At 39.8% G+C, this 24,366-nt stretch overlaps 1 pseudogene across 1 annotated transcript; it reads left to right on the top strand.

Moving 5' to 3' along the window:
- Positions 1 to 21,806: 21,806 nt before the first annotated feature.
- Positions 21,807 to 24,156, top strand: LOC308279375 (PR domain zinc finger protein 4-like; annotated as a pseudogene). The gene has a single exon. The product of its transcript is annotated as a PR domain zinc finger protein 4-like (transcript).
- The last annotated feature ends 210 nt before the right edge of the window (positions 24,157 to 24,366 follow it).

Genomic DNA, 24,366 nt, shown 5'->3' with positions numbered 1-24,366 from the left:
TACCTTGGAGGTCGAATGCCCTTGTGTTCCATCCCTAGACCATATATATATTTAAGTTATTGAAGGATGGGAACATGACTGCAGTATGGAACTTTTCAGCACTTGTCAAATGCAGAAGCATCTGTCTGAACAACCATTATGCATGAAAATACCTTCACAAGAACTAAGGAAACCAGATGAGAAATTACAGCATCTTAGGTATAATGGAGAAAGAAGAAAAAAATCATTAAACAGAATATTAAAGATTCTCAACATTCCTCCTCCTGAAGTCTCATGCAACAAAGCGTGGTGAGAGACAATTTCCATGTGAGAGAAAAAGGGATATGTGAGACAGCCTCAAAACCCAACACCAGGCCTGCCTTACTAATATCTGTCACTGTACAGGCCCTCATAGCCCTAGACTCTACGCCACTAATTATGGATTGAGCCTCCAAACTTGCCCCAGATCCAGGACAGATCCTATAGCCCCATATTTCAGACCTTCTCAGCAGCTTTACCCACCACTACACCACCCCAGTAGACCTAGGCTTCAGGCCTGCTCTCGCACTAGATTGGGATGCCTGGCTTCAGATACCACACTGACATTAGAGACACAAGCTCTAGTTCTCTGCCAGGCTGGTCCCTGCAGCACCCAAATTCAAGCAAACAACTTTGTCTCAAAGGTCTACTGATTCTAATGTCCATGCCTGCATATGCCATAGCTGGGATGAGTCACATAAATCTAGGTTGAAGAACTATCACCAAAGACCCAAGTTCCAGGAAAGCCCTAAATGCAGTTTATTATGAATGGCAAATAAAGATGTCAAGAGGAGCTTAACATTTGCCATAAATATGGGGGTGCAAATGAAAAACAAAATGACAAAGCTCTATATAAATATTAAAGAATGGAAAGCAAACTACCAAACTAATGCATGTGTATCTCTGCTCATAGCTACAAAATTCACAATTGCCAAACTATGGAACCAGACAATATGTCCATCAACAGATGAATGGACTACAAAACTGTGGAATGTGTACAAAATGAAATTTTACTCAGCCATAAAGAAAAACACAATGACATAATTTACAGGGAAATAGATGAAACTGGAGAACATTATGCTAAGTGAGATTAGTCAGTTGCAAAAAATAAGTAATTGGATACTCTCCCTAATATGTGAAAGCTAGGGAGAAAATGGGTCATGGGAGAAACTCTAGAGGAAGAAGGAGATGCTAAAGATGAGCAAATAAGGTGACCGAAATGAAAGGATGGGAGGAGGGAAGAGAGAAATTCTCTAATTCATCTAATTCATGATGGACATAAACATATCAAAGTCAATCACTAAGCCAAACATGAGAAGGAAGGAATAGGAGGGAATGGAGTGGGAATTGGGTAAGGGCTAATTGAGTGATGTGTGCATATATGTCTCTACCATCTTGTACTTCATTAAGGTATATAACTAAAATCTATGCTAGGTCTGGTAGCACATGCTTGCAATCCTCGCGCTTGAAAGGCGGAGACAGGAGGATCATGCAGGCTTGAAGCCAGCCTCTCTGGTTTAAGAGACCCTGTTTCCAAATAAAAATATAAAATAGTTCTGGGAGTGTAGTCCGGAGATAGTAGGGTTTCCAGAAAACCCAGTGCCATCAAAATAAATAAATAAGAACTTCCGGGAAGATGGCGACTGAGCAAAATGGGGCTTATGAGCCCCGCTAAAAACAAATCTCTATTACCACAAAATCAGCGCCTTTCATAGCCAGAAAACACCATCAGCAGAGAAACAAAAAATGTAATTTTAAGGGACAGAGAAAAAGAGGGCTGGAAAAATGAGACACCAGAAACCAGACCGCAGTGCTGCAGCCAGAGCCGCGGTGTGAAGCGGCGGGAACCATTTTGCCTTGCAGCACCAGGCTCCAGAGAGGAAGGGAACTCATAACAGAGATCAGAAACCAGAGAGGAGATACGCCAGCCTCACACCCGAGAACGCGGCAGCAGCGCCTTACTGCCGGCGACAGCGGCGAGTTCAGCAGACAGCACCAGATCAACGCACTCAACAGCCCACCAAGCTCCAGAGAGGAGCGGTGGACAGTGAGCCGAGGTAAGCCGCTGCAGAACAGCCGGGAGGAATTCGGCAGATTTCTCAGCGCAGGGAGCATCTAAAGCTTCTAGGGGCTGGACTCAGTGCGCCCTGCAGGGACTGAGAGTGGAGTTCAAATACAGAAAAGAAATATGCCAGCCTCATGGCAAGGGCGCGGCAGCGGCACCATATTGCTACCGGTGGAGGCAGCAGCGAATTCACCGAGTCCACGACAGCTCCATCTACGCACTCAACAATGAGTCAAATTGGGGCCCTTAGAGGAGAAATCCCAGTACTGTACTCCCAGGGACTTGACCCAGTGGGGGAGTGGTGGTGGCAGAGATAATACACCATAGGAGAATGCCCAACCTTGCACCCCCCATGGTCTAAAGCAGCCGCAATTGACTCCCAGGGTCTGAGACTCTGTGATACAACCCAGTAAAGGAGGAGTGGGAACTGAGATACCATAGACTCGAGATCCACAGCACCTTAAGTGAAGTCGTACTGACCCAGGGAGAAACCCAGAGAAGGCACAAACTTCCGAAATCATGGGAAAGAAGAATAACAATGGAGCAATGAATGTCCACAACCCCAAAAAATCAGATCCTGATAAAACAGAAATTCAGAGATATATAGAAGACCAAATCAGGTAAATAACTGTAGAAATAATAGAGGTGTTTCGAAAAGAATACAGAGAGAGCCAAAGAGAGATAAAGGATGCAATTAATAAAGTAAAGGCCTCAATTCAAAGCATGAACAACCGATTACCACATGGAGAATCTCACTGCTAGAAGATGATCATTCAAAAAATGAACGCATAGTTTCTAATTTAGAAAAAAAATCCGACAGCAGAAATCTGACATTGAAGAAATATGGGCCCATTTTAAGAGAGCTAACCTAAGAATAATTGGAATAGAGGAGAGAAAAGAAGATGAAACCAAAGGGATTAACAATCTTTTCAAGGAAATAATAGCAGAAAATTTTCCAAACATAGAGCAAGAGGTCGATACACCGGTCCAGGAAACTTATAGAACTCCCTTTAGACAGGATTGGAGAAGAGGATCCCCATGCCACATAATTGTCAAAATGACCAATGTGGAAGCCAAGCAGAGAATCTTAAAGGCAACAAAAACAAAGGGCCAAGTGACATTCAGAGGAGAGGCAAACCAATTAGAAGCACTCCAGACTTCCCAAACCAAGTCATGAGAGCCAGAAGGGCTTGGAGTAACATATTCCAAACTCTGAAAGAAAACAAATTCCAGCCAAAAATTTCCTACCCAGCAAAACTTTCTGTCAAATTAAATGGGGAAATAAGAAGCTTCCACGACAAACAGAAACTGAAGGAATTTATGTCTTCAAAACCAGAACTAGAGAAAATACTCAAAGAGATTAACTACAAAGAAGAAATAGGTAACACACACCAGAAGCAGAGAAACAAGATTTTCCATTCAACAGACAATTAAGATTGGTTATCTGTGGGGATTCATTATTTATGTTAGTCTTTTACCTATCTCTAAATTGTATTGTTTGCTTTTATTGTTGCTAATTTTTAGGATTTCTAGTTGGAATATCAATATACCTTCAGATATAGCATTTGGAAATATTTTATCCCATTCTATTAGTAACTTTTAACTCTGTTTACATTGTCTTTGGATATACAATATTTTTTTATTTTTTTAGGAGTTTGTATACTCTTCTGCTGCCTGTGCCATTGAAATCATATCCAAGAAATCACTGCCAATTTCACTGTTGTGAGCTATTATGACCCAGATTTTCTTCTAAAAGTTTATAGTCTTAAGATTTATATTTAGGTCTTTTATCTATTTTGAGTTAATATTTGTATATGAGATTAGGTAAGGGTCCAATTTTATTCTTTTTCATGTAATTTTTAATTTTCAACAATATTTAGTTAAAAGATTATTATTTCCTCCACCAAATGTTCATGGAAACCTTGTCAAAAATAACTTGACTATATATGGAAGAATGTATCTCTAGACTTTTATTTAACTCCAATGGTTTATATATCTGCCTTTAGAACAGTACTACACTGTTTCAATTATTGTAGGTTTATAAGGTTTGAAATCAGAAAATATACATCTTCTAGCTTTGTTCTTCTTCAAGATTGTTTTGGGTATCTAGAGTCCATATTCCATATTAGGATAAATTTTTCTCTGAAAAATAAATATATAAATATATGATAGTTTCACCTAAAAAAATAGAAAAAAATATTCTCTGGTAAGAAAGAAAGCAAAAAGAAATATTGAAATGTTATCTTTAAGTCATCAAAAGCTTGGTATCAGACAAATGAACGTGTTATGTGAGATTATCATTTTTAATTTTGGATAAATTGCTATAAAACTAGATGTCAACCACTAAGCCAAGCATGGGAAGGAGGGGTGGGGAGGGAACGGGGTTGGGATCGGGTAGGGGCTAACTGGGCAATGTGTGCATGTATGTCTACAAAAGTATTTTCTTTATACCATTATGATGTATGAATACATTGCACCAATAAAAAATAAATTAAAAAATGAATAAATAAAATGCTATATGACTACAATCCACCAACAAAGTGAAAATAAAAAATAAAAAATATAAATATTTCAATAGATAATACAAAAAGAAACCAAACCAAACAGAAAAATGTCAATATAAGATACAAGAGAGAATATGGGTAAAAGAAAATGTGATATGGTCTTTATGAAAGTATGGAATCTCTAGTCAATTCTAGCAAATAAATTATTTTTTTTCCTTCCTTCCTTCCTTCCTTCCTTCCTTCCTTCCTTCCTCCCTCCCTCCCTCCCTCCTTTCCTTTCTTTCTTCCTTCCTTCCTTCTTTTTTTACAATCATTTGAATTTAAAAGGGCAATTTTACTTACCAGGAGTGACCTGCATTTCATAAACATATAATTGGTATATATAGATGCCTCTATATTTCTTTTGCTCCAGGTTTACTGAACCTTTCCCTGTAACAAGAGATTGTAGAGCATGTTTTTACATATTGCTAATAAGTAATATTGTGCTAAGTGCCTATATTTTTCAGGTGAATATTCAGAGTGGAAAAAGAGCCTGGGAAGGATTTGAAATGGTGGAGACAGTGGCAATGCTAGTGGCCAATACTCAGGGGAGGCAGAGATCTGATACATTACACCTGAAACCTTTGAAATAATAACCACAGAGACAGTGATCGGAACCTGCTGAGGGGTTAGGCGGGCGCCGGGTCCAGTGGCCGACATCGGAGCTGCTGTGAGGCAAGGCCGATACTGGGGCATCTGAGTCTGGGATAAGAGCCTGCCGAGGGGTTAGGCCGGTGCTGGGGCCAGCGAGTCTGGCATTGGAGCCTGCCATAAGGCAAGGCCGGTGCTGGGGCCTCTGAGGCCGGCATCGGAGCCTGCCTTGAGGCAAGGCTAGTACTGGGGCATCCGATGCCAGGATAAGAGCCTGCCGAGGGGTTAGGCCGGTGCTGGGGTCAGTGAGCCCGGAATCAGAGCCTGCCATGAGGCATGGCCGGTGGTGGGGCCTCCGAGGCCAGGATAAGAGCCTGCTGAAGGGTTAGGCCAGTGATGGGGCCAGCGAGGTCTGCATCAGAGCCTCCCGTGAGGCATGAACAGTGCTAGGGCCTCCAAGGCCGGGATCGGAGCCTGCCGAGGGGTTAGGCCAGTGCTGGGGCCAGTGAGGCCGGCATCGGAGCCTGCCTTGAGGCAAGGCCGGTACTGGGGCCTCCGAGGCCAGGATAAGAGCCTGCTGAAGGGTTAGGCCAGTGCTGGGGCCAGCGAGGCCGGCATCGGAGCCTGCCGTGAGGCAAGGCCTGTGCTGGGGCCAGCGTGGCCGGCATCGGAGCCTGCCATGAGGAAACGCCGGTACTGGGGCCTCCGAGGCCAGGATAAGACCCTCCCGAGTGTTTAGGCTGGTGCTGGGGCCTGTGAGGCCAGCATCGGAGCCTGCAGTAAGGCAAGGCCAGTGCTGGGGCCTCCGAGGCTGGGATTGGAGCCTGCCTTGAGGCAAGGCCGGTACTGGGGCATCCGAGTCTGGGATAAGAGCCTGTCGAGGGTTTAGGCCGGTGCTGGGGCCAGCAAGGCTGGCATTGGAGCCTGTCGTGAGGCATGGCCGGTGGTGGGGCCTCCGAGGCCAGGATAAGAGCCTGCCAAGGGGTTAGGCCAGTGCTGGGGCCAGCGAGGCAGGCATTGGAGCCTGCCATGAGGCATGAACAGTGCTGGGGCCACCAAGGCCGGGATCGGAGCCTGCCGAAGTGTTAGGCCGGTGCTGGAGCGAGTGAGGCCGGCATCGCAGCCTGCGGTGAGGCATGGTCGGTGCTGGGACCTCCGAGGCCAGTATCGGAGCCAGCCGAGGGTTTAGGCTGGTGCTGAGGCCAGCGAGGCCGGCATCGGAGCCTACCATAAGGCAAGGCCGGTACTGGGGTCTCCGAGGCCAGGATAAGAGCCTGCCGAGGGGTTAGGCCGGTGCTGGTGCCAGCGAGGCCGGCATTGGAGCCTGCCGTGAGGCATGGCTGGTGCTGGGGCCTCTGAGGCCAGGATCGGAGCCTGCTGAGGGGTTAGGCCGGTGCTGGGGCCAGCGAGGCCGGCACTGGAGCCTGCCATGAGGCAAAGCAGGTTTTAGGGCCTCCAAGGCCGGGATTGGAGCCTGCCTAGGGGTTAGGCCGGTGCTGGGGCCAGTCAGGCCGGCATCGGATCCTGCTTTGAGGCAAGGCCGGTACTGGGGCCACCGAGGCCAGGATAAGAGCCTGCCGAGGGGTTAGGCTGGTGGTGGGGCCAGCGAGGCCGGCATCGGAGCCTGCCTTGAGGCAAGGCCGGTACTTGGGCCTCCGAGGCCAGGATAACAACCTGCTGAAGGGCTAGACCAGTGCTGGGGCCAGCGAGGCCGGCATCAGAGCCTGCCATGAGGTGAGGCCAGCATCGGAGCCTGCCGTGAGACATGGCCAGTTCTGGCCCCTCCTAGGCCGGGAATGGAACCTGCCGAGGGGTTAGGCCGATGCTGGGGCCAATGAGGCCGTCATTGGAGCCTGCTGTGAGGCTAGGCCCATGGTGGGGACTCCAAGGCCGGGAATGGAATCCTGCCAAGGGTTTAGGCCAGTGCAGGGGCCATTGGCCAGCATCGGAGCCTGGCGTGAGGCAAGTTCACTCCTGCAGCCTCCAAGGCCGGGACCAAAGCCAGCTTAGGGTTTAGACCGGTTCAGGGGCCAGCGAGACCAAAACTGGGGCCTCCCATGAGGCAAGGCCGCTGCTTGAGCCAGCGAGGTCTGGATTAGTCCACTGAGTAGCCAGGCCACTACTGGGACCATTAAGAGTGGGATCGGTACTTGCAACACAGCATGCACAGAGAAATATCGCAGAAAATATAAATCAGACGCTTCTCTTAATCAGCAATAACTAGGAGGAAAAGGGCAACAGGAAGAGGTTGAGCTATCGAAAGGGCCCTATAGTGAAGCAACTAATGTGACCAATCAGAGTGTATGTAATACTGGAGGACGGAGCCTCTTTAAAACGCAGGAGGTACATAAACAAATGTATCAAAGTAAATCATCAAAGAAGCGTGGGATGGAGGGATGGGGAGGGAATGAGATGAGGGCTGGAGGAGGGCTAATTGGATGATGTGTGCTTGTATATCCTCTCAAGTCTTGTACTCCAATGTGATTAATATATGACTACAATGCACCGATTTAAAAAATAAATTAATAAAATAAATAACGACAATATATGGAAGAATTTATCTCTAGTCTTTTATTTAACTCCAATGGCTTATATATCTGCCTTTATAATAGTACTACACTGTTTCAATTATTGTAGCTTTATAAGGTTTGTAATCAGAAAATATACATCTTCTAGCTTTGTTCTTTTTTGAGATTGTTTTGGGTATCTAGAGTCCATATTCCATATTAGGATAGAAATTTTCTGAAAAATAAATAAATAAATGTATGATAGTTTCACCTTAAAAAAATAAAAAAAATATTCTCTGGTAAGAAAGAAAGCAAAAAGAAATATTGAAATGTTATCTTTAAGTCATCAAAATTGTGGTATCAGACAAATTAAACTGTTATGTGAGATTGTCATTGTTAATTTTGGATAAATTGTTATAATACTAGATGTCAACCACTAAGCCAAGCATGGGAAGGAGGGATGGGGAGGGAATGGGGTGGGGATCGAATAGGGGCTAATTGGGCAATGTGTGCATGTATGTCTACAAAAGTATTTTTTTATCCCACTATGATGTATGAATACAGTGCACCAATTTAAAAAAGTTATCAGACATATATTAAAATACAACCTATAAGATGAAAAAACATATAATTTACTCTACCAAGCTCCAAAATATTTGCTTTGCACAAAATATTTACACAAAATAAAAATATAAGATATAGAGAAATTACATATGAATAATATTTCTCCCAAAGGAATTAATCCCATACACTTGTATATCTATATCTACAGATAGATGAATATTTTAAGTTTCAGTAATAATCAACATCTAAAAAATATCAAAATGATCTCAAAGTCAACTCACCAAAGATGATACATGGATTACAATATGTGCATATACAGATATTCAACATTTTTAGTTGCTAAGAAGATACACAATAAAACCAAAATGACAGAACATCTGTGAAGATTGTGAGAAAGAGAAGCAGCACATTTCATTCCTTCTGACAATTGATCTTTATCACTGTGAAAAGAGCATCTTTAAAAGAGACAAAAACAAACAGCATAAAATTGTACAAAGCACCAAGAATTGAAAGGTAGCAGAAACAAAGTTATAAGGCAGAACAGAGGACAGAAAAGTACCCTACCACCTTTCAATACCTATGGCCATGGGGGCCACAGTGGCACCATCTTGCCTAATTTTGACAGAATTGTGTTGACTCTGCCCTCCAGAGATGTCCAGGAATAAAGCCAATGACTTGAAGTACACAAATACAGTTCATACCATTTTTAAGTGGTTGGCTCCTCATCCAACACTTCACAGAGACACTACTGCTTGTACCACAGCTAGGCCCTGTGGCAGCAGCAGCCAAACTCACTGCATCCTCCAAAGATATAGAGAAGTGCTCAAATAAACTGTAAGAGAACTAGCCTTCCTGGTGGGAAACTGTCCTATGCAGCCAAAAGGACTCAACAGAAACCCATAAACTCAGTGGCTCTGATATTTTGAGATTCTCCCTGGTGAAGGTGGGGATGGAGTCTGTTGTAGGACATAGCAGAGGCAAAAATGAGCAGACAGCCACCAGTACCAGTCAGGCAAAAATGTCTACAGTTCACAGGGCACTGCATCCTAGTACGACCTACAAAGATCACCACAGACCACCTAATCGTGGTGATCAGGGAGAAATCAGACCAACCCAGCCACATCTATGAAAAATGTGAACTCCCATTTATACACTGGATATGGTCCTAACAGCATACACTGCCTACATAGGTGCAGAGAGACACAAACTTAGGGGCCATAAGTGCCCCCATAAGAACAGAAAATCAACAAATAACCTAATAAAATGACACTTCAATGCCCTTGAAAAACAGAAATAGTCTAACCCCAAAGCCAATAGAAGACAGGAAGTATTAAAGTCAAAGCAGAAATAAATGAAGTAGATAATAAAAAAATACAAAAAAATTAACAAAAGCAGAAGTTGGTTGATAAAAAATAAACAAAATAGATAAAACACTAGCTAACCTAAACAAAATAATCAATCTAAATTGCATTAAAAAAGATGAAAAGGAGATATTACCACTGACAGTTTAGAAATCCAGAGGATTATCAGAAACTACTTTGAAAAATTATACTCCAACAAAATTAAATATGTGAAAAATTGATAAATTTATAGATACATACAACTTTCTATACTGATTCAAGAATATATATAAAATTTAAACTTAGGAAGATTCAAAATGGTAACTGCAGGACTCAGCATATCTCAGTAGCTGGAAGAAATCAATTTCAACTACCAAGAAAGCAACATCTTGGCAAAATAAACAAAGCAGTGGAAGACACAAACCAAAACACAAACAAACGGGAACCACAGTAAAAGAAAATCTAGTACTCTGAACAAGAGATCCAATGCAAAAAGCCCAAGCATGTGAGTGACCTGGTGTTGTGGGCTGCACAATCTCAGGTTGCATGCCTGAACCATGATTGCCAGCTGCAGCCACACAAAATTCTGACAAATAATCTAAGAATTTAAAGTGCAGAAAGCAGTGACAGATCCTCAATATCTTAAGCGACCAGAGCCACACTTCAGGGATCCAGGTAAAGATAGGAAAGCCCATTTACTCACCAGAGGTGGCACCTGCAGCGGTACACCATGTCATCCTGAAGGTTGTCCAGTCAGAACCTCCAAAGACACAGAAAACGCATAGTATTCAAGGTGCGGTGCCTGCACAGGGTCACATGGGGTCGCTCCAAGATTACACTGGACACCCTCTGCTAGTGTGGGTGAAAAAGTGTAGGCCAAGGCTGGGAAAGCACAGAGCACAAAGCTTGAGATTGCAGAGACCATGGCAGAGAGCATAGAGCCAGGACCAGAGAACATGGAGCTCAGGGCCGGAGGAAGTGGAACACAGGGCTGGAAAGCGCAGAGCCTAGGGTGAGGAAACACAGAATCCTGAGCTTACAAAGAACTCATTAGCAGTGACACCCAGTGCCCTGACACCTAAACACAAATGTGTCAGAGGCGAGAAAGGGTCACAAACATTTATAAAGTAGGACCAAAAGCTGACAATATGTTATGGAACAAATGAGAGACATTGGAACATACTCCAGAATCTACCACAATGCACAGACATACATATATTATATGGGCCAGGGCACTATATATGTTAATTAGTAGGACAGTTGTTTGTTTTTTCTCACATTGTCTCTACTTCTTTTTGTTGTTTTTCTTTTTGTTTTTTCTTTTCTTTTTTTCATTTCATTTTTTTCTTTTTGTTGTTTTTTGTCTTTGATTTATAATTATTAATTTTTGTAACTTTTTGTTACCTTATTAATGTTTACTTGCTCCTGCTATAAACTTCCTCACTCTAGCCTATCTACACCCATCTCTCAAAACTTTTTTCTCTTACTCTCCCTCCTTGTTTTATATTCAAGCTATTTCATATCTTCATACCTAAATACTCTACTAACTACAAATCCTACATAAACTTCTCTCATTCTCAACCAGATACTATTTTTATTATACTTAAATTCTTACTCAGCCTTACCATATTCTCTACTTTACCCAACTCCTGTACCCATCACCCCACTGCTTCCCCCTTTCCCAACCCTCACCATTGGAAAAAGGACTGCTTACCCATTAACGAACATGGTGACACCTATAAATTCCTACTATTGAGATTGGATCAGACAGATTACCCACAGATTCACACACACACAAAAGATGATGCCAAGACATCAGAAAAACAATCCTGAGAACCCTGAAAATATGAGAACTATGAACAGTGAGGAAATAAGGGAAATTATGAATACTGACCTACAAAAAAAGTAGGAAGAAGAATTTCTAATCCTGATCTTCAATATAACTAGAGACCTCACAGCAAGTGTAGAGAAAATTAAAGAATAAATGGAGACATTAAGAAAGAATCAGAAAAATGTCTGGAATGAAATGAAAGAGTCAATAAATAAAATGAAGACAACAATAGAAAAAATTCTGGAAGATTACATGAAATGGAAAACAGAATATCACAGAAGACAGTTCATTCACAACTGAATGCACAGTCAACAGCACATAGTGGTCATTACAGCAACAAAATCTAAACATACAACAACTATGGGACAACATGCAATGTCATACTTATGGATAAAAAATATTGGAGATAGAGGTCCAGACTAAGGGTATTTGCAATATCTTCAGAGAAATAATTTCAGAGAATTTTCAAAACATGGAAAGAGACTTGGATATACATATACATCAATCTTAAAAAAGTAAGAAAATTTCCTGTATGGCAACCATAAATCCACTGAATAAGGAATCCAGAAAACACTTCCACTCAGGCTATCCCACAAAAATTAAAATACTTAGTTGAATAAACCTAACCAAGAAGGTAAAATCTTCTACAAATAAATGATAAACCATTGAAAAATGAAATCAAAGAAGACATTAGGAGATGGAAAGATCTTCCATATTCTTGAATAGGCAGAATAATTAGTAATTAAAATTGGCCATTCTTCTATAAGTATTTTTCATATTCAAAGCAATACCCATTTAATTAACAAGATCATTCCTCACCAGCATAGAAAAATCATTCCTTAAATCATTTGGGAACATCAAAAACCCAGAATAGCCGAAGTAGTTCTCAGCAATAAGAACCATGCAGGAAGCTTCCAAATACCTGATTTCAAACTATATTACAAATACATAGTAATAAATGCAGCACAGTGTTGGCAAAAAGTACACATAGACCAATTCAGCAGTAGAATAAAAGATTTGGAAATTAGCACAGTTATAGTCAGTTGATTTTTGACAAAGTGTCCAAAAACATACACTGGAAAAAAGACAGCCTCTTCAATAAATGGTGTTGGAAAAACTGGTTAACCATATGGCAAAAAATGAAAATAAACACCACTTTCTTTCCCTGAAAAACAATCACTTTAGAATGAATCAAACATATCAAAGTCAATCACTAAGCCAAACCTGAGAAGGAAGTGAGAGATAATGGGGTGGGAATTTGGGGAAGAGCTAAATGAATGATGTTTACGTGCCTCTACCATCTTGTACCCCATTAAGATGTATAACTACAGTGCACCAATTCAACAAACAATGACAAAGGAATTACTTACATATTAGAGATGGTAACAAATACCATATCAAACAAATCGCCTTCTAGTATCAACTGCTAGTAAGGATTTTGATAATTAGTTCTCATGGATATAGAAAATAATAAAACCATACTAGAAAAGATTTTACGTTTAAACACTTGCCATATGATTTTAAAATGCTCCTAGTAACTACATACATAAGTAAAATAAAACTTATTTTTATATATAAATCTGTGTACAGATAGAGTATCTGTATTTATAATAACTAACACATTGACAAAACACAGATGTCCTTCTACTGTACTTTAAGTGACTAACGAAAAAAATAAGACTCACTCTGTCTCTCTCCTTCTCTCTTTCTGACTATTCCTCCACCTCCTTCTTTCCATAATTTCTTTTTCCATCCCAGAAGTAGGAGAGAGTATCATAAATTCCAGAATTATAAATTCAATTTTCATTTTAAATGTTAAAAACCCATATAAAGGAGTACAGATTCTGAATATTGTGTATCATATGGTTGTTTTGTGTAAAGATTCAAATATATATTCAAAAGAATCAGCATGCCTTTCATGAGCACATGAAAAGGAAATGGTCCTCCTTAATTGAAATGGAAAAATTTTGACTTTCCAAAGATTAGAGATCTAAAAAGCAGAAGGAGGCTGAGGATGGCTTAAGAAATGTGGGAAATCAGATAGGTGAACAGCTTAACAGATTTATACTTTGGATTAGTAACTAACTTCTACAAGGTTTATAATATTCTCAAGTCAGCTAGTAACTTCAACATGGCATGAAAAATTTTGTTCTCATTTCAATCAGAAAACTTTAGAAAAATAAATATAAATCTAGAAGATTTTAGTGGGAGGCTTTTTATTAAGAATCTTGTTTTTTATGTCTTTCCTTCAGTCAAGCTCCTAAGAGAATTCTCAAAGTCAGTACAGCAAAGGGGTCAAGGGCTTTTGAAAGCATCATATTGGCATTCTATTGGAGAGCATCTCTCTGCTTACAACTAAATGCACCTGATATACCTACAGTGCTTATGTGTATGTTTTTGCATGTGTCATGTGTTACTCCACTTACAGAGGTGTCAATCACTTTTAATTATACATGATTGCCACTGTCTGCAGTAGAGTACCACATACAGCATTTCTAAAGATGGCAGACCTGTGTAAATACCCACTCATTCACCTCTGATAAAACCAGTCAATTTTATAAAGATTTACGTTTCACTGTCATTTGCACAAAGGACTTCTATCACACCCATTCCAGTTTTTTTCTTATACTTCCCTCTCTGAAAGATGTTCACATATATATTGGAACATTGATGTGGCAGTTTCAAAAATGAGACATATTAAACTTCCCTGATAGATTCTGATGCTCTTGGAGGAAATAACCTAGCATGCCTTAATTTGTTTCTTTTTTATTGTTACATATAAGACATTAACAAGATATCTGCATTTTCCAGAGTTATTAATCAAGCAGCAAATTCCTTCCATATCTCCAACCTCACACATGCCACATGAAAATATAAATCCCTCTTAGTTATATACTTCAACTGAAACACACAATGAACATGGAAAACACACATGATCCTGGAAGGAAATAACAGGAGAAAAATCAGTGGAGTATAATAAATTGATATACTTATCAGGATCAATTTACTCAAGATAACAGAGGCACCTGGTGAATGGGTCTATCCTTACAGTCTTTCAAATACCATGTTTTTATGGTATTTCTCTGAAAAATTTTTTCGAGCATTCTTTTTATTTTTTCATTCTGAGACTTGCTATATGGTGAGTGAATCTCTCTGGGAAAAGTAAATCTGGGATATGAAAATATAGACAGATTAACACTGTAATTGAATATCAGAAGCTGAAGATTAAATATTTAGATGACTATGACCTACAAAATGGATTTTCTCTATCCCTATCTCCCAATCAAGAGCTGCAATAGAATAGCAATTAATCACTTAAAGTGATGCAAAGAACCTATGGAGATGAAAAGACAGCAGTGTAACTTATTCAAGGCACTAAAATAAGGTCACTTAATGTCAATTTATTTAAGGGTAAAAATTTTAGTACTAAAAGCACAACACAGAACCAGGCATGATGGTGCACATCTGTATTCCCAGTATTTGAGAGGTTGAGACAGGAAGATCACAGGTTTGAGGACAGCCATAGCAAGTAGTGAGACTCTTATCAAGCTAGAGAGATCCTGTTTCAAAAATGAAAATAAAAATAAAAATAGGGATGGGGGTATATCTTGGATTTAAATTGTCCCTGGGTTCAATCTCCAGTAAAACACACACACACACACACACACACACACACACACACACACACCGCACTCATAAAAAAGTCTATCATGTTGGTGCATGCCTATAATTCTAGTACTTGGAAGGCTTAGACAGGAAGCTCACAAGTTTGAGACCACCTCAGAAATTTAGTGATACTCTCAGCAACCTAGGTAGACCCAGTTTCAAAACCAAAACAACAAAAAAAATAAGAAGGAGGGTAATGGGGAGGGAGCCAGAGGCAAGCTTATCAAATGCCATGTGCATTTATGTGTATGTTTCTTTTCTTTTTTAAGTTTTAAATCTATGCCTTTATTTTTTTTAATTTTTATTGGTGCAGTGTAGTCATACATCTTAAAAGGATAAAAGATGGTTGAGACATGTATGTGTATGTTTCTATCATTATGAACTACATTATGTTGTGAGGGTATAATGCAACAATAAAGTATTTAAAACAAAATAAAATAAAAATTGTTGAGGATATATCTCAGAGGTAGAATGCCCCTCAAATTTGATCTATGGTACCACTAAAAAAGCACAACAGTAAAATAAAAAAAAAAAACTACTGGAGTTCTCTGCAATTCTGTTTTTTCATGTTCTGTTATTGTGTGGTTGTGGGAGCTCATTGCTCCCTTGTTGTTCCTCCTTCTCATGATATCAGAAGTTTGTATCTATTGCTTTTGATAGATTTCTCAGTCTGTAGGTGTCAGCTGGTGTACCCAAGGGCAAGTTGTATTGTATTCAACAGTGAAAGTTGAGTAAGGAGGGAAGTGAAGGAGTAAATGGAAGGATAGGGTAAAGTCTCAAATAGGGTCAAATAGAATGAGAGTATAAGTTTGGTAAGGTAGTATATACTAGAGAACAGAGATAGTAAAAATGTAGTAGTATTCTAGTAACCACTGTAGAGTTTCAGGTATAGTTATATGAAGTGGATTCAATACAAGACAAAGGAGAGATAAAAAGAAGGAAAAAGAAAAGAGGAAGAGAGAGAAGAGAGTAGGTATGTACAAAGGAAGAAGCTTGGGAGAGGGTTTGGAAAAAGGTTTGGTTCTTGAAAAAAAAAACAAAAAACCAATGACCAGGGATACACACTTATACACAATAAAAGAATAAAAAACTAAAATAACCCCAACAACATATTAATGCAACTCTACAAATAAATGCCTATGCAGCAGATATGTCCTCTGCAGTCTCAATCTGTGCAGACACTGAGTGCCTGGTACCTTTCCTTCTGTGAATCTGGTTATCTGAGTCTTTTTCAGTCTATGCAGATGGTCGGTATCATTGGGGCTGAATTTTGTATTAATAACAGGTCATCCTCCATGCTTTTCACAGATTTAGAGTTTTGGTCTCTCTCTGCCTCCGTTGGTGGTATATGCCTCTGAGACCAAACACCAACAAATGCTGGTGAGGATTTGGAGAAGTGAGAACTCTAAAATATTGTTGGTGGGTTTGCAAATTAGTGCAAACACTTTGGATAAAAGTATGGAGAATCCTCAGAAGAATGGGAATGAACTTACTGTTTGATTTAGCAATACCACTTCTGGGTATCTACCCAAAAGAAAGGAAACAAAACTACCAAACTAATGCATGCATATCTATGTGCATAGCTACACAATTCACCATTGCCCAACTATGGAACCAGCCAAGATGTCCATCAACAGATGAATGAATTACAAAACCATGGGGTATGTACAAAATGAAATTTTACTGATCCATAAATAAAAAACACAATTATATCATTTACAGGGAAATGGATGGAACTCGATTAGTCAGTCACAAAAAAAGAAGAAATCAGATGCTTTCCCTAATATGTGAAAGCTAGGAAGAAATGGATAACAGGAGGAGTTCTAGATGAAAAAGGAGATCTTATAGAGGAGCAAATAAGGTGATCTAACTGAGGTGATGGGAGGGAGAAAGAAGGAAACTCTCTAAAGCACATGATGTACTTAAACAAACATATCAAAGTCAATCACTAAGCCAAACATGGGAAGGAGGGATGGGGAGGGAATGGAGTGGGAATTGGGTAAGGGCTAATTGGCTGATGTGTGCATGTATGTCTCCACAAGTCTTTTATCCCATTAAGACATATGACTACAATGCACCAATAAAACATTTAAAAATAAAATAAAATGAAAAGACTTACAAATTATACTCTATAAAATAAAATAACTAACTTTTGTTCCATAGATAAAATAGTAAAAGAATGAGAAAAACCAGAGACTATAAAAAATCTGTAAATAACATTTTTGTCAAAGAAGTTAAACATGGAATATAATAAAAACTACTTAACCTCAATAATAATAAAGCAAACAACTTGATTAAATGGACAATATCTCTGCAGACCATTAACCAAAGATACACAAATAGCAAAAAGTATACGGGGCAATTCTTAACTTTTTCAGAGAAGAAGGAGATATAAATAAGATCACAGTGAGGCAAAATTATAACTACTAGAGTGTCTAATGAAAATTAAAACAAAAATTACAGGTACCAAGTACTGATAAGGATTTAAGGAACTGAAATTCTGATACATTCTTCATGGCAGTACAAACAAGGCCATTCTGCAAAAGAGTTAGAAATTAAACTTAGGCTCTTACATGCTCAACAATGAAATTCTAGCTAGGTTTTACTCACATACTATATCCAAATGTATAGCCCTCTTTATATTTGCTAGTGAACAGAAACAGATGACCTTAATGAGTGATTGAAATACTATTCAATAATTAAAAGAATCTAGCAGTTGATTCTTTCCCACTCCTTTTTTTCTCTCTTCCTCCACCATTTTTTTTCTAGTTTCACTGCATTAGGAATACTAGAAACTGTGTAAGTAAAAAAAAAAAAAAGATAGTTACTTTAAAAATAGTAATAAAGGCCATATTAAAGGGAATAACTTGGGGCACAATGTGTAACTCTAATAAATATTATTATAAATAAAATTATATTTTATAAAATAATAAATACCTTCAAGGCAGTTGAACAAAGGAGGACCTTCAATAACTGAGAAGAAAACATTAGGGGTTACATTGCTTAGAGATATAGGAATCAAAAGGGTTTTTAAGAAGATCTAGTCTTCTATTAATATACCTTCAGATATAGCATTTGGAAATATTTTATCCCATTCTATCAGTAACTTTTAACTCTGTTTACATTGTCTTTGGATATACAATATTTTATTTTTTAGGGAGTTTGTATACCCTTTTGTTGTCTGTGACATTGAAATCATATTCAAGAAATCACTGCCAATTTCAATGTTTTGAGGTTTTATGACCCAGATTTTCTTCTAAAAGTTTATAGTATTAAGATTTATATTTAGGTCTTTTATCTATTTTGAGTTAATATTTGTATATGGGATTAGGTAAGGGTCCAATTTTATTCTTTTTCATGTAATTATTATTTTTCAACAATATTTAGTTAAAAGATTATTATTTCCTCCACCAAATGTTCGTGGAAACCTTGTCAAAAATAACTTGACAATATATGGAAGAATGTATCTCTAGGCTTTTATTTAACTCCAATGGTTTATATATATGTTTTTAGAACAGTACTACACTGTTTCAATTATTGTAGCTTTATATGGTTTGAAATTAGAAAATATATATCTTCTAGCTTTGTTCTTTTTCGAGATCATTTTGGGTATCTAGAGTCCATATTACATATTAGGATAGATTTTTTTCTGAAAAATAAATATATAAATATATGATAGTTTCACCTAAAAAAAAGAAAAAAATATTCTCTGGTAAGAAAGAAAGCAAAAAGAAATATTGAAGAGTTATCTTTAAGTTATCAAAAGCTTGGTATCAGACAAATGAAACTGTTATGTGAGATTATCATTTTTAATTTTGGATAAATTGCTATAATACTAGATGTCAACCACTAAGCCAAGCATGGGAAGGAGGGATGGGGAGGGAATGGGGTGGGGATCGGGTGGGGGCTGACTGGGCGATGTGTGCATGTATGTCTACAAAAGTTTTTTGTATCCCACTATGATGTATGAATACAGTGCACCAATAAAAAATTTAAAAAAAAGAAGATCTAAATTACTCAGACCTGGTGGTACACACCTGTAATCCCAAAACTTGAGTGGCCAAAACAAGAGGATCACAGTTTCTAGACCAATCTAAACAACATAGTAAGATCCTGTTTCAAAAAAAATTAAAAAGGGCAGGAATTGTAGCTCAGGGTTAGAATACTCCTGGTTTTGATCTTCTTCAATCATCAGTACCAAAAAAAAAATACAAAGAGACCTAAAGTAAAAGATTAAGAAAGTATGAGGGGAGCTATATGGGAACATTTAATCAATTTAGTGTTTGGGTATGTAAAAGTTATGTAAAAATATCCTACATTGGCAGAAACATAATGACCATTTTAAAAGGCTTCCCCATTTTAGTCAGACAACCTTGAAAAGAGAAAGATGAATATCATATGAATTTAAAGAAAGTTTTTTTCCACAAACTTCAGTGGCTGTTATGTCTTAGAAAATTCATCTAGAAAGTTCTTTGATCCAACCTGGTACAGGAAATGTTATTAGGGGACATCTGTGCTCTGAGGAAGACATGCAAACCTCCAAGACACCCGTACTTTCATTGTATATGTCACATTTATCATGTGTTACTCTCTCTTAGAGGTTTCAATCATATTTAATTATATGTGATTGCAAGTCTCTGGAGTAGGGTATCACATAAAGCATTTCTATAAACAGGGACATCACCTAAACACTCATTTTTCAAATAACCCCTGGAATGTTTTACGTCTGTGAGTGGCCAATGGTATTTGTTCAAAGCTTCTCTGAAAAACTCATCCCATTTTCCCCATGTTCATTCCTATTTTAGTTTTGTCCACTAAGGGTTTGAGATAATCAGTTTTCATAACTTTGATCCATTAAGCCTCCATGCCAGATTCTCTTGCTCATGGAAGAAATATTTGTACATATCTTATACTGTTTCTTTTGCCATTGTAATGAAAAGTATTAGCAATTGGAGTTCATTATCCAGATCCATTAACTAACTAGAAATTACACTTTCACCAATCCATGCTTGCCACACAAAGAACCCCAGAAACAAATAATGAGAAGATCATCAGTGAGAGTTGGATAAGATAGCATATTTCACTTTTTCCTCATTAAACCTTGGTTTGGATACAAGTCCTTTACTTACCAGGATCCTCTTACAGATGAGATGATATGCATATTCCTTTAAGGTCCTGGGTTTTCTGAATATTTTCCTGGAGTAAGTTTTTTCTGGGCATGTATTTACATTTTTCTAATTGAGTAAATTGTACCAAGTGACTATTTTCTGGGAAAGCTGATCTTGGCATATCAGAGTATATGGAAACAAAATTGGGGACTAGATGACAGAAGCTAGAAGGTCACTTAACCTCTCTGTGTTTCAGTCTTTCTGTCTTGTAAAATTGGAGTAATTCTTACCTAACAGGCTTGTTATAGGGATTCATAAGAGAAATTGTTTGTAAAACATCTAAAGTTCTCAAAGAAGTTACTATAAATAACATCTATTGAATTTGGTTAATTTGTGGGGAAAAAGAAAAGTGTAGCCTTCAAAACATAATTCTCTCTTCGTCTTTCTAGATGCTGTAGGAGTTACAAGCCTCTAGCAGTTCTCATCCACTCTACTTTGCCAGCTAATGTTTCAGAGGGCAAATACTAGATTTATGTCTTTAGAGATCAGTGACAGTGTTCCTAGACCCAGTACCCAATAGTAGAGTTTAGTTTCTATACCAGAATCAGCTTTCTGAGAATGTTAGTTATGAGATCATTCCTGTTTTAGCTCAGCCATCAGGCAAATCTTTTACTCTCAGAGAGGAAAGTTAAGAATAGCAGAATCTACTGCTATTATTCAGCAAGCTGGATATAAAGCAGAAGAGTCCCTGGGAAAGGATCAGGTCACTGCCACTACTTCCAGCTCAGTACCAGTCCCTAAAAGATTTCCCCAGTGTGATTGGCAGACCTTAAGGAAAATAATATTTAAATTGAGTTTCTCAAAAGATAGTGACTTGAAGCCATGTGTGGTGGCCCACACTTGTAATCCCATCATTGGGGTGGCTAGTACTGGAGGATCACGGTTTGTGGACAGCCTCAGCTACTTAATGAGGACCTCTGCAATTCAGTGATACCCGGTTTAAAAAAAATAAAGAATAAAAAATAGGGCAGGGAGTGTAGTTTGGAGGTTGAATGCCCCTGGGTTCCATACCCAGACACGAAAAAAAAAAAAAAAAAGATAGTGAATTGAGTTGTGACAAAAGATGTGGTAGATTTCAGACACAATGTAGTTTGCTTAGTTACTTTGGTGCTAATTAAGATAAGACTCAAAGGTTCACGGATATAACATTCAAAACAACAGGCCAGGGCCCCAAGGAGGCAGCGGGTCAGGCGGGGCAGGGCGGGAATGTTAGGGGACCAGCCCCCGGGCTCAGGGTCCTGGACCAGCAGGCGTCAAGTCGTGCTCAGCCCGGATGAGGGACAAAGCGGTGGGGCAAGTTGGACAGCCACCCTCTGGGAGCTTCTGGAGGGAAGGTCCCGGGTGTCCCCTGTCATGCCCTATCCCACGGTGGCATGCGTAGCCACAGACTCTAAGGAGAACTTGAGCAGCCTGGGGCAGCCATTCCGTGGGGCTGAGTGTGGACCACGTGACACGCCCGCGGCCACTCCCTGCCACCTGAGCCCCATCTTCTCTGCTGTCTGGTCCCCAGCAGATGCCACACAGGATGAATGAAATGAATCTGAGCTCTGTGGGGATGGAGCAGCTGACTTCATCCTCTGTGAGCAATGCTTTACAGGTCTCCAGAAGTCATGCCTGCCCTAGGCCTACCCATGGCGATTCCAAACGTAGGCCCATCCCTGAGCTCTGTCTTCTGCTTTGTCTCTGATGCTCTCAATGGGTATTGGCAACAGAGAAGTGATGTGTGGGTTGCCTGAAAGAAACTACACCCTACTTCCACCACCTTACCCTCAACTAGAGAGCAGCTAGTTCAGAACCATTCTACCTGGCATTTTATCTTACTTAGCTGACAGACCACCTCCTCAATACATCTACCCCAACTCTAAAAAAGTTGATGGGAATACAGCATTATCTATTGCCAATAACCCTTCAGGGCCAGATCCTTGTCAATCCAATGGAAATACTGGATTAGAAGCAGTCATTGTTTCAGTTGACTCTCATTCTGTGAACACACATGGTTCCCAAAGTATTCATCCTAGTGATGGCCATGAGGTGGCCTTGGACACAATGGTCACTATGGAGAGTGTTTCTAGGGTTAGCAGCCCAATCTCTACAGATGGCAGAGGAGCTTACAATGTACGGTGTTGCCTATGAGCATTCTCAGATCCCAAATGGCTCCAGAAGTCATGAACCTCTTTCTGTGCATTCTCTGAGCAATAACCTTATGGCAGACACCGTAGGATATGATGCTGTGATACCCATTCATGGGAATAGCCTGGAGCTCCCCATGGTCATGGAGAGAGATCACATTATAAGTCGGGTCAATGGAATGTCAGACAGTGTTCTCAGTGACTCCATCCACACTGTGACCAAGAGCACCAACTCTGTAAGCTTGGCACTTTCTACTTCTACAACCTCGCCTCTCTAGAGTCTGTTTCCCTCCATGAAGTTGGCCTCAGTCTAGAACCTGTGGCTGTTTCCTCTATTACCCAGGAGGGGACAGGTCATGTAGATGTGCTTCAGACTGTCTTTCTTTTGTACCACCTTCACTGAAAATGGAAGACTCTAATTCAAACAAGGAAAACATGGAAACTTTGTTTACAGTTTGGTGCACTCTCTGTGACTGAGCCTATCCCTTAGACTTCCCTGATCATGGGGCAGTGATTTTTGTTCCAAATACTACAATAAAGAGCAGAGCAAAACCTTCTCTCCCAAAACAGCTTGTTCTCTGCCAGTCAATCGTGGGAGCAGAAGTTGGTGTGTGGACTGGAGAAACCATTCCTGTGCAGACTTGCTTTGGGCCTCTAATTGGTCAGCAGAGTCACTACATGGAAGTAGCAGAGTGGACAGACCAGGCTGTTAACCATATCTGGAAGATACACCACAACTGTTTCCTAGAATTCTGCATCATTACCACTGACAAAAATGAATGTAATTGGATGATGTTTGTGTGCAAAGCCAGGAATCCAGAAGAGCAAAATTTGGTAGCTTATTTTCATAATGGAAAATCTATTTCTGTACCTCACAAGATATTCCTCGTGAAAATGAACTGCCTTTCTATTATTGTCAGAATTATACTCAGCAGATTGGTGTTCCTGAACACCCAGATGTTCACCTCTATAACTCTGGCAAGGAGTACAATTCCTATACAGAATTCAAAGCTCATCTGACCAGCCACATCCATAACCATCTCCCTAGCCAGGGTCACAGCAGCAGCCATGGGCCAAGCCACAGCAAAGAAAGAAAGTGGAAGTGCTAGTTTTGTCCCCAAGCTTTATCTCTCCTCCAAAACTGCATGTCCACATTATGGGCTACATGGGCATGAAGCCTCACAAGTGTGATTTCTGTAGCAAGGCTTTTAGTGATCTGAGCAACCTTCAAACCTACCTCAAGATACATACAAGCCAGAAGAAATATAGGTGTACTTTGTGTGACTAGTGTTTTACCCAAAAGGCTCACCTAGAATCCCACATGGTTATCCACATGGGTGAGAAGAATCTCAAGTGTGATTACTGTGACAAGCTATTTATGCGAAGGCAGGACCTCAAACAGCATGTGCTATTCCACACACAAGAATGCGAGATCAGTGTCCTAAGTGTGACCAGCTGTTCTTGAGAACAAATCACTTGAAGAAGCATCCCAATTCTCATGAAGGAAAATGGGATTATGGCTGTGAAAAATGTACAAAGGCATATCTAACCACATACCATCTTACTCACCACCTGAAGACCTGCAAAGGGCCCACCTCCAGTTCCTCAGCACAAAAGGAAGAAGAGGATGATGTCTCTGAGGAGGAAGATCTAACAGACTCTGTGGGGACAGAAGACTGTAGGATTAACAATGCGATGTATTCAGCAGATGAGACCCTCTCTGGACATAAATAAATATATAAAAACAAACAAAACTGCTTTGAAGGGATGCCAACTACAGTGGTTTTTGTATGAAATGGTTTCTGATTTCCTTCCAGCCAGTAGTCAAAATGAGCTGAGTGAGAATGGATAAAGCACTAACAGGAGAGAATATGAATGGAAGTAATTTAAACAGACTGAGAGGAGAGAGCATGTGCCCTGTTGTTAAGTGATGGATGGGGAGGA

This window comes from Muscardinus avellanarius (genome assembly GCF_963383645.1).
Source record: "Muscardinus avellanarius genome assembly, chromosome: X".
NCBI classification, from domain to species: Eukaryota; Metazoa; Chordata; class Mammalia; order Rodentia; family Gliridae; genus Muscardinus; species Muscardinus avellanarius.
The sequence above is the reverse complement of the archived record's forward strand: the minus strand, read 5'-3'. Positions and strand labels throughout refer to the sequence as shown.